The sequence below is a fragment of the Hylobates moloch genome, unplaced genomic scaffold, assembly GCF_009828535.3.
Source record: "Hylobates moloch isolate HMO894 unplaced genomic scaffold, HMol_V3 SCAFFOLD_11, whole genome shotgun sequence".
Classification (NCBI taxonomy): domain Eukaryota; kingdom Metazoa; phylum Chordata; class Mammalia; order Primates; family Hylobatidae; genus Hylobates; species Hylobates moloch.
The window spans coordinates 40,359,220-40,371,279 of NW_026652286.1; the positions used below are offsets into that span (position 1 = coordinate 40,359,220).

General features: G+C 42.6%; 1 protein-coding gene across 3 annotated transcripts in view; it reads right to left on the reverse strand.

Moving 5' to 3' along the window:
- Nucleotides 1-12,060, reverse strand: part of SYT9 (synaptotagmin 9) — a 245,014-nt gene that overhangs the window by 27,201 nt on the left and 205,753 nt on the right. The window contains exon 7 of one of the 3 annotated variants that reach the window (XR_004250244.2): nucleotides 1,274-1,481. The exons of the other annotated variants lie outside the window; for them this stretch is intronic. The gene's annotated coding sequence lies outside the window, so the exon portion shown is untranslated. The remainder of the gene's footprint in view (nucleotides 1-1,273; nucleotides 1,482-12,060) is intronic. 3 annotated transcript variants of the gene reach the window in all.

Sequence of the window (12,060 nt, forward strand, 5' to 3'; positions counted from 1 at the left end):
TGAATGATATTTGTCTTAATATTGTGGTTCAAATATCAGTTTGCAAGATCAGCTGCTACCCTGGAGCTCGTCTGAATAGCTCTACTTTCTTTTTTTTTTGAGATGGAGTCTCGCTCTGTCGCCCAGGCTGGAGTGCAGTGGCGTGATCTCGGCTCACTGCAAGCTCTGCCTCCCGGGTTCACGCCATTCTCCTGCCTCAGCCTCCTGAGTAGCTGGGACTACAGGCACCTGCCACCACGCCCAGCTAATTTTTTTTGTATTTTTAGTAGAGACGGGGTTTCACTGTGTTAGCCAGGATGGTCTTGATCTCCTGACCTCGTGATCCGCCCACCTCAGCCTCCCAAAGTACTGGGATTACAGGCGTGAGCCATCGCGCCCGGCCCCAAATAGCTCTACTTTCTAAGCCACCATCTACATCAGGCCCGTGGTTCCCTAGCCGCTCTTTCAACTGTGAAACCCATACCCATAACAGTTTGCCAATTCCTGAGTCCTTTCTCATCAGAGAAAGCAAATTGTTAACAGGCTCAGTGCCACCAATGAATGTGGTCTGGAATTAGTTGTGATGGTAGCAGCCCATATTCCTTCATTTTTGGGTACTTAGCCAGGCACTGGGATATGGACTTTACAAGTTCTTAAAAGACCCTTGGGGTTCTTTAATGGAGGATGCAGCGTTGTAGAGACACTAATTTGCACAAAGCCACACTGTGACTAAGTGTCAGAGCTGAGATTTAAACCCAAGACTTCAAATTTCAAAGTCCAAGCTTTAGCAATTATGTCAATTCCCTCTGTAGGTCCAGTCCACATTTCTGATGTATTAAAAGTACTTTATCTGCCTTGGCTTTCTAGACTCCCTAAATCTAGCCAGATGAGCTGCCTTTAAGAACTCTAGTCCAAACTAGTAGCATACAGCAGGTGCCATATCCCACTTATGGTTTCCTAGCTGCTTATCCCATTTCTCTGGATTCCCCCAGCTAGTGACATGCATATGTATCTTGTTTTCATCCTCAGTTCTGTGCACAACCTCATTTTTCCCTATTATGACCTAGTTTTACCTCTTCATTTAAGTGGTTCCTTCAGAATGCTTTGGGTTTAGCTCTCCCAAAGTACCCAGCCTTAGGGACCACCTCTGTACCTGATTTCTTATGGCCTGTCTAAAGCCTGCTTAGAGGGCTAGGCTGCAACCTTAGCCAATTTTTTTTACCAGTCCCCATACCCAGGGATACCACTAGCAGAGGCATTGTTGCCAATGGCCAAGTCATAGCACAGCTCTCACCTGAACTCCATAGCTGGGCTTTGCTCATCTGGTGAATTTCCTTGTGTATGTAATTAGCCAGAATCAAGGTCAGCCTCTGGAAATACGGCGGTGCAGCCTACTGGTCTCCCCCTTCTTAAGGTGCAGCCCTTCAGTTGGGTGAGTTTTCTGGGCTCTGAATCTTTTCCTCTTCTGGACAGTGCCACTAAGGTCCTAGAATGCTTGTGAGCTGGGACCAAGCCCACAAGATGACAGGATTAAGGAGTTTCAATACATCTGGTGTCGTGATAGGGTCATTGCTACCAGTAGTATTGCAAGAAAAGCCTCTTGAAAACAAACGTATTCTAGGGAAAGTCAAGCATACAAGTCAGGTCTGAAAAAGTTGTCTCAGGAGAAGACATGAGTAAATTTTGCTGTTGTTGTTCAGCCCCCTTTTGTCTGGCTTCTGTTGGGGGAAGACTAGAAAAACTCAACCAAATCAAACAAAAGAAGCAAATGACACCTTTCCAAACTCCTATAACCTAGTGAGCTGCTTTTCAGCCAAAAATTGTATAAAACAAAATGTGAGAAAAGATTTTTCCATAATTCAGAAAAGCATTGACCCAGTGGGATTTTGGTGAGAGGAAGGTGGTAGAGACTGAGTCATCAACACTGGAGACAGTAATGGTGGTTTAATAACTGTTGAGCATAATGCTAGCCTGGCTGGTTCCAATGTTGGTGCCAGCCCCATTTCCATGGGCAGAAGCAGCAGTGTCCTTGTTATGAGACCTGGTGGGCTCCCAGGCAGTACCAGGGGTTTAGAAGGTACCAATAACTCCAGTAGTATCAACAGGAAGTAGTGGTTACAATCCTATCTGAACAGAGGAGATTTTAAGTGAATTCAATTGTCCTGAGACATAAGGATCTAATTTGAATTAAATTGAATTGAAACCAAAGATGAGAACTGTCCTAATGAAAACTGTAATGTGAAGTGACATTTCGATCACAAAATGACAGCTGATATGAGACAGGCCATTGAAACAGACCCCAAATTAAGAACATGAAAAGACAGAGTGAAACATTAGATAATATCTCTCTGTGAATCTGAAAATGGGACTTTATTACAGGAAGTACCTAAGGGCTCTGAACTAAGCAGCTTGTCAAAAATGGAAGTGATTCTTACTACATGATTTAATCTTATATGTACTTAATATTGTTAAACTTACATTTAAAATTTTATTTAAAAAGCGCAAAAATCTCAGGATTTTGTTGACTATTGCTTACCACAGCTTTGCAAATATATGAAGATTCATCATGCTCTGCTGGTTTAGAATCTGATTTTGTTGACTGTTGCTTAGCACAGCTTTACAAATATATGAAGAATTATCACGCTCTGCCAGTTTACAACCTGATTAGCTTCTTTCTGTAAAGAGGACATTCTATTTTTTTTTTTTTTTTACTTCCTCTCTCGCCTTTAAGAACAAGTATGCTAAAGAAATAAAGCAGGATGAATGTGACTATACTGCCTTTCAGGAGATTGGGCCAGTAGCATGGAAAATGAAAGAGTCCATTTGGGCAATAACTACTATTTATTGAGTGCTTAAGCACTAGCTCTATCCTAAGAGCTTTGCATACCTTATCTCATTCATGCCTCACCTTAACCCTCTGTGATAGATACTACAATTACAGTTTCACAGTGAGGTAACTGAGCCTGAAAAAGGCCAAATAATAAAGGTAGTAAATGGCAGAGTCAGAATCTGCCACCATGCTTTTATGGATTAAAATGTATGCTCTTAAGTACTATGCCCAGAATGGTAAATTATTGTGCTTTGAATGGTAACTCTACTACAGCACCTTTCTAGAAAGGATTCTCAGTCCAGAAATGAATTCTGAACAGTCCAGACTTCACAGAAGAGTGTGTTAAGATTCACTGTCAAGTAGACCTTGAGGGGAAAGGTGGCAAATGGTGCGTGGCATGTGTGACATGTAGACTGGTATTTACTGAGAGGGGCTCATTAGAAACAATCAAGAAGCAAAGGCTACAGTGAAGGCACCATTCAGAAGGTAGGACAAGGACTGTCATATTTTTCAGATGAGGTGGCAAGATAGGAAATTACTACAGGGCCAAAATTACTCTACCTGATGAAGTAAAGTGGAGGATGTTTGAAGTTTGTTACTTCAAATTAATATTCATTACATGTATTCATCACTCAACAAACATTTATTGAGCACCAGACATTTGTGCTGAGCACTAAGAAAACAAAGTTAGGCTCGGCGCTGTGGCTCACGCCTGTAATCCCAGCACTTTGGGAGGCCAAGGTGGGTGGATCACCTGAGGTCAGGAGTTTGAGACCAGCCTGGTCAACATGGTGCAACCTCGTCTCTACTAAAAATACAAAAATTAGCTGGGTGTAGTGGTGGGTGCCTGTAGTCCCAGCTACTTGGGAGGCTGAGGCAAGAGAATCACTTGAACCTGGGAGGTGGAGGTTGCAGTGAGCCGAGATCATGCCACTGCACTCCAGCCTGGGCGACAGAGCCAGACTCCCTCTCAAAAAACAAACAAACAAACAAACAAAACACAAAGATAAATAATGCACATCCTATTCTTGAAGGGCTCAGTGTGGTCAAAAGAAGACTGTAAGAATCAAGGATGAAGAGAAGGAACACAGAATAAAAGGACGTCTCAGCAGGAAGCTCTGTGACTACTATGTGTGAGTGTGTGTGTCCATAATTCCATCTACCCAAATCATGGAATAGGAATGATAAAAGTTATAACAAAAATTCGACAAGGGTGAAATTGGAAAGATTCCTAGGATATATGTGATGCACTGGGTTATAAAATAAAATTCCATTAAAAAGCCTAGGATTGTCTCCCACTGACAGTACAGCAAGCAGAAGCCAACCAGAAGAAGAAACTTGCCTTATTAATTCATAGCTCTGGTAAAATTCCCCTGTGAGGCAACCAATGCCCCACCCCATGTCTGTGCACAGTTATTCTACCTCTGCAATTTGGGACTCAAATCTCTGGTCATCTCTGTAATTTCAATTCCTAGAAAGAGCTCCTAAACTGATCATTGTGTTCCTATTAATTAGAAAAGTAACTGTGACACAGAAAGGGTTAACAAATAAGAATTATAAATGATGCTTTCGTGTAAATTTTATTTATTCAAGTGCAATACACGTTATTATCCCGATTTTTGTTTTTAAGCTAAATGCTTAACAATCTGATATACTAGAAAATTATAAGATTCATGGTTTTAATGGACATATTTAGAATAACTTCACTAGTTAAATTTATAGTCACCATTTAAATGCTTAGGAGAATCTATTATACTACATTTATAAAGCTTATTTTTAAGATGTTGAAATGCTTAAGATAATTTCACCTAAATGTATAAGATTTTATTTGTTAGCATTATAAGAGTTACGTGATTGAGAACAATTTTGTTTAACACCTGCATTAGATGTTTGGAGTGTTTAATATAATCACATTTTAAATTTGTGATTTTAGCTTGAAATATTCATAGAAATGTAGTTAATCAATTGCTTAAACAATGCTTAAAAATTGAGGAGAATTTTACTCACTAGATTTATATCTTTTTCCTTATTTAAAAATATTTAAGAGAATTTGATTAAACGTAAAATTGGTGTTTAAAAGTTAAGGAAAATTTAATCTGTCAAATTAATGAGCTAATGAGAATTTAGCAAAGAACAAGTGAAAAAAGTGTTTTTATTTCAAAACAAAATTATTAGATCTATAATCATTACAACAGTTAACATTATGTAGAATTTGGTATGTACTATTATAAGAATATTAGATATGTTATTACTCCTTACCACAATTCTCTGAGGCAGGTACTTTTATTCCTATTCTACAGATGAGAAAATCAAGGTACAGACAAGTTAGTGACTGCTTTGTCAAATGTGTTAGTTTCTTAGGGTTGCCATAATGACGTATCACAAACTGGATGGCTGAAAATAACAGAATTTTATTGTCTCACAGTTCTAGAGGCTAGAAGTCTGAAGTCAAGGTAACAGTGGGCCCATGCTTTCTCTGAAAGCTCTTGGGGAGAATTCTTCCCTGCCTCTTCCTAGCTCTGAGTGGTTGCCAGCAATCCTTGGCTTATAGCTGCATCACTCCAATTCCTTGTCACATGGCAGTCTCTTGTATGTCCCTCTATGTCTTTATATGGCTTTCCTAAAAGGACACTAGTCATGGGATTTGGTGCCTACTCTGATCCAGCATAAGCTCATCTTAACATATCTACAAAGACCTTATTTCCAAATAAGGTGACATTCTGAGGTTCTAGGTAGATGTAAATTTTGGGAGGACAGTATTCAAACCAGTACCCCACCAATATCCAGCACAGTGGTAAACCCAATGTCAGTTCTTAATCCTCATTTTATTTACGTCTTATTTGTCACATCTGGGCATTCCCTCTTCCTGGAAACAATTCCTTTCTTGCCTTCTAGGATACCACACCCTTTTGGTTTTCTTACTACTTCAATGACTTGCTCCTTCTCAGTCTACCAGTTTCTCTTCTTTTCTCTACCTTTAAATAGAATGCCCCAGTTCTTAGTCCTGGGACCTCTTCTCTTTACCATTTACATCTCATCCATTTTTACAGCCTAATATTTCTCTGGAACTCTAGATTCCTGCATCTAATTGCTTTTTTTATGTTTTCCTATGGATATCCAAGGAAATGCTTCAAACTTATTAGGTCTAACTCCTGATCATCCCACATAGGTGCTGTACCTGCAGTCTTCCTGAGCTCAGTTAATGGCAGCTCTGTCTTTCCATGGTCAACCTTGGAATCATCCTTTACTTCTCTCTCTCATACCCTACAGAAACCCTATTGGGTCTCCCTTCAAAATATACCCAGAATGTAACCATTTCTCACCATGTTCCTTGCTTCTACACTGTCCAAGCCTCTGTTATTGCCATCTAGATTATAGCAGGAGACTCCTAATGGGTATTCTCATGTCCAACCTTGTCATTATCTAGTCTATTCTCAGTACAGCAGCAGAGAGATCAGTGATAACTTTGGATCATGTCACATCTCTCTTAAAAATTGCCATCTTGGCGAATGAGCCAAAGTACTTTTGAAGCTCTGCTGGGTTCAGGTAACCTGAGCTCTGCCCACTGTTACCTTTCTGATCTCATCCCCTACTTCTCTCTCTTTTTTCTCTCCTGCATCCCCCACATTGCTCTCCTCACTATCCTCGTGTGAACCTCCTTAAGGCCTTTGTATTGGCGGTTCCCTTAGCCTATATTTCTGTATGGCCACAGGGCTTGCTCCCTCATCTCCTTCAAGTGTTTGCTCAAATATTGCAGTTGTTTGTGAGCCCTACCATTACCGCCATTAAAATTAACCCCCTGTAAAAAGTAAACAATCTATATCACACTTCTGAACCCCATTACTTGCTCTATTAAATTAAATTAATTAATTAATTTTTTTGAGATGGAGTCTCACTCTTGTTGCCCAGGCTGAAGTGCAGTAGCATGATCTCAGCTCACTGCAACCTCTGCTTCCCAGGTTCAAGCGATTCTCCTGCCTCAGCCTTTTGAGTGGCTGGGATTACAGGCGACCACCACCATGCCCGGCTAATTTTTGTACTTTTAGTAGAGAAGGGGTTTTGCCATGTTGGTCAGTCTGGTCTCGAACTCTTGACCTCAGGTGATCCTCCCATCACAGCCTCCCAAAGCGCTGGGATTACAAGTGTGAGCCACTGCGCCCGGCCCTATTTTATTTTTCATAGCATTTACCTTCAATATAACATAATACGTCTGTGTCTCCCACTAGTCAAGTTTCACTAGAGCAAAGATTTTTGGCTATTTTGTCCCTAAAAATGTATCTTCAGCACCTATAGTAGGTATTCAATCAATATTTGTTGAACAAATAAATAAATGCTTGAAACTCCCATTTCCTTCTGCAAAATGATTGTTTCAAAGGAAGCTTGATTGATTCTTACTTGAACAGAATTCTTACAATACAGCAAATGATGCCATACAATGAAGCACCTTGAAAGATTGCTGGGATAAGCTGACAGCATGGCAGCTAAAATAGTGACTCCAGGCTTGCAGGAGTTCTGTGCTTTCTGGAGGAAATGGTCATGGGTTTCCCAATCTGCCTTTTAAACTAAGGCAAGTCTCTTATAAAGACCTTTATGAGAACTGTTTGAGGCTTCATGCCACTGCAAATCCATCTGAGATGATGACTGGGACCTTCATTGCCACTGTCTTAATTCTCGTGGGTGTTGCCTTGCTCTATGGCATTCAGAGCTAGCTCTCAGTTACTTTGGTGCATTAATAGAACCACTATGCCTGTAGATTTGAAAAAAAAATTGACATGTAGAATTTATCTAAGAAATCAGTAAGTAAAACTTGTAAAAATCATTTTACAAGCCGGGCACGGTGGCTCACGCTTGTAATCCCAGCACTTTGGGAGGCCGAGGCGGGCGGATCACAAGGTCAGGAGATTGAGACCACGGTGAAACCCCGTCTCTACTAAAAATACAAAAAAATTAGCCGGGCGTGGTGGCGGGCGCCTGTAGTCCCAGCTACTCGGAGAGGCTGAGGCAGGAGAATGGCGTGAACCTTGGAGGCGGAGCTTGCAGTGAGCCGAGATCGCGCCACTGCACTCCAGCCTGGGTGACAGAGCGAGACTCTGTCTCAAAAAAAAAAAAAAAAAAATCATTTTACAAGTTGTAAGATAGAAGAAATTGAAATTCTATCCAACAAGAACTTATTCAATGCTGACTTTGTGCCAGGCATTTTGCCAGGTGCTTGTTATACAATGTTGAATAACACTTAGGCCCATTCTCAAGGAGCAGTGGGAGGTGCTGGGGATGACACACACACAGATAATATCAAGTGGCACCAAATGCTATGTCAGGGGCAGGCACAGGGTGCTAGGAGAGGATAGCACAGACGAGAAGCATTTAGCTCATACCACAGGATCTTCAGAATGCTTCCTGAAGAAGCTGACAACTGATTAGATGCTAAAAAGACAGGCTGGATCTAGGCAGGAAAAGAGGGGTTGAAAGGACAGCACAAGAAAAAGTTAAAGCAGAAGCAAGGACATGGGGGTGAATAGAAAGCATTGTGTGAACCACCAGCGATTAGGTGTGGCCCCAACATAAAGTATAAGGAGGAGATGGAGGCAGGGTTGCAGAGGACCTTGAATGCCAAGGTAGGGAACTCGATCTTGATCTTGTTCAGAATGAAGGGCAGTTATTGAAGGATTTTTAAGTGCTCAGATTTGTACTTTAGTACTTGAAGGAGTGTAGCGGTTGGATTGAAGAGCAAACAGGAGAGTCAGAAAATCAGAATTGAGTGATAGTATGGGATCAGCTGAAGCACCCCTCTTGCCTTGACAGATCTCACTGAGCCTGGCCCTGTAGAATTACTGGTGAGTGAAGATGGGAAGGAGGTCGTTGCCTTCAGCACTTGAGAACTCTAGGTGGCTGGTCCCAAAACAGGACCGGGGTGTTTAAATTTTGTATTTCCTGAATAGGGACCAATGGAGCTCTGAAAAAATAAGTCAAAAATATAAATACCAAAGAGATAATGAATGAAGAGTCATATATTTATCACCCACTCTCAACTGACCCTAAACTTTAGTGAACAATAAAATGGACATTAGATCTGTTCACCTGTGAACTTGATTTCAGGATATCACCATTACCACTTATGGTGGGTGGCCATTTTCTAGCTAAAGAGCAAGGTCCCAAGGTCCTCTAGCTCTCATTCGCCTGACATGAGGAAGACACTGGAGGGAGGTGTAACCAGCCTGCTGCATGTGCAGGCAGCTTGCCTCTCTCCTCTGGGTGCCTCCACCCACTGTGAGGAGCTGTGTGCAGACTGCACCTTGTTTTAATCCTCCCTTGAGTACTTACACACTGACCAGCCCCCTCCTGCCTCCTGACTATTGCATACTGGAAGCTTCTCCATGATCAGAGAGCAAAAGCTCAATTGCCATGTTTAGTAAAAGGTCTGCAGTAAGCCCAAATCAACTAAATAGTCAATTCAGTGGGTACTGACAGACCCTACGCCACAGACCTAAAGAGTCCACATCAGGAGAGAAGACAGATGTGTCCAACTAACTACAAAATAAAAATGAGAGGTGGTAAGTGGTCAATGTATAATCAAATACAATCTAAATACAATCAAACTATTAAGGGAGTCCTTCATTCCAAATGGGGCATTGCTCACTAGAAACTTCATGGAGGAGGTGGCACCTAAAATGAACCCTGAGGATTATGTAGGACTTATAGACAGTGGGTGACTTCCTTCTTGGGCACCTGCTGGGATCAGCCCCATCTGATGGATGGTGATACTTGCTTTAGCAGACATGACCCAGGGAAAGTTCATTTTTGCCCAGAATTTACACAGGCCACAAAGAGCAGCTGTGGAATACATAGCCTATTGTGATACCATGAGGGACTAAATACCAACCCCATGAAGTACTCAAGCAGGGGCCTTCACCCCTTTCCCAGGACCTTCATGCTCTCCTTTCTTTTTCCAATGGTGATTTACAGATGTGTTTTTCTCTATTTGGGAAAAAGTCTCAGAATTAGCTTAAATGGGCCAGGGACAATGGCTTATGTCTAAATCCCAGAACTTTGGGAGGCCGAGGTGGGTGGATCGCTTGGGCCCAGGAGTACAGGACCAGCCTGGGCAACATGGTAAAACCCCATTTCTACAAAAAAAATACAAAAATTAACCAGGCGTGCTGGTGGGTGCCTGTAGTCCCAGCTACTCGGGAGGCTGAAGAAGGAGAATCGCTGGAGCCCAGGAGGCAGAGGCTGCAGTGAGCCAAGATGGCACCACTGCACTCCAGCCTGGATGACAGAGCAAGAGTCTGTCTCAAAAAAAAAAAAAAAAAAAATTAGCTTAAACATTGGAATGTTGTATGGAATATACACATCTAATAGGTTGAATAGAACTTCATTTTGAAAAGTCAATTAAATATGTGCTGATTTTAGAAAATGTATTGTCTTGCAGCTTGCTTTTTTTTTCTCTCAGTGAAAGAGACATAAACAAAGGCCCTTAAATGTGTTTGAAAAGAGGATACAAGATAAGAAACTTTCTTTTATCCTTAAAGGTTTAGAGGCTTTTACTGATATGTTATTAATAATATTAACATTTTTGGCACTATTCCAACTATTAGCTTTTCACCTCAAAATACTCACAATGTCAAAACAAATAAAACCTATTAGCTGAATTCATTTTCTCTCATCTGTGTATCTGCTGTCCTCTATACACTGTGGCTGATAGTAGGCCACAGCATGTATCTCTCAGCCATGCTGTTAGCATTGGGCCTTTGTGTGACTTAGAAACAGAAGCCTCCCCCAGACAAACTCACCACTTGGTGAATGGAGAGAAAGCTGACTTCAAGCTGACTTTAGCTTCACACATCTCCTCATCCTGGCACCCTAGTGAAGAAACCACCTGCAAGACGGTGTGCTGGGGCGCTGGGGAAACAGCTCTTTGGGGAGGTATCAGGGGCCTTAGGTTATTAAAGGTAATGCCCAGGTCCAATCTCAGAATGAGAGGCTGTGTTATTCTGCATAACAATGTAAAATGTGTTCCCCGTAGGCAGTTTCCTATTGGCAGAGACAATTATGATATTAGATGGATGTTTCTTTCCCTGGCTATAGAATTTTTAATTTTGGTTACTTGCATTGTCTTATAATTCACTCGTGTTATCCCCAGCCCTTAGGAAATCTTCATTAAATGCTACAGTCTGGCATTTGCATGCTTTGGGGGAATGGGGAAAGGGACTGTGTCCGTGCTCGGGATAGGATGGGGGGATAGGGCAGGGAGAAGATGGTGGCTGGGAGAAGCAGCTGAAGGCCTCTAAAGATGGCCATAGAGAAACCTGGAGTGCAGCGGAGAGCAGAAATGGTAAGCATCATCTGGAATCATGAGATACAAAAAAGACCATTCCTCAGGCCACTGCAGAGACAAATGGGAGGAAGATATCAACTAAGGGCTAGAGAGAAAGGGTGGGGACTTAGGGTATTTGAGTATTAAAATGAAGGGTGATTCTGGGAGCTGGAGGCTTGGACTCTTATCAAGGGCTGGAAATCAGGTAGGTAGCAAGGAAAGGAAAGAAAAGTGACTGGGGAGCAGCAATGTCAGAAAAGGGGCAACTCACCTGGACTCAGGGATTGGTGTCCTGCCCTGTGGGGAAGCTGAGCCCTCTTGGCCAGCTGGGAGCCTCTGGCCTGTCAAACCAGAGGAGACCACAGAGGGTGCCTGCTGAAGGAAACTGGGCTTAAGGCCTCTTCCCTGGTGCTCCTGAGGAGGGCGAGTGAGATCTGAACTTAGGGGCCATGCCCTCTGCGCCCTGGCCTGACTCCCTTTCGGCCTCCTCTCCTAAAACTCTACCTCTCATTGCTCATGGTCCTGGCCACACCTGCCTCCTCTCTACTTCTGGACAGGCCACCCTGGTCCTTGCTCCAGAGCTGCGTGCTGGCCATCTGCTCTGTGATGGAAATGCACTTCTCAGGCCTTTGCTTGGCTGTGAGCTTCGGGTCAGTCAGGGAAAGTGTCATTTTCTCAGGGCCTTCCCCAGCCACCCAGCACAAAAGAGTGCCCCGTCACTGCTGTCACATCTTGTCTTGTATTTGCATCCTCCAGCTTGTGATGACCTATTTTCTGTTCAACTGTATGCAATTTGCCTCTCTCCCTCCACCAGAATGTAACCTCCACGGTGCAGGGGTCCCCACTCACTGCCTTGCTCAACACCTTATTCCCAGTGTTGGGAATAGCATGTGGCATATGGCTGGGCTCAATAAACACTGGCGAATGAATGTGTGCA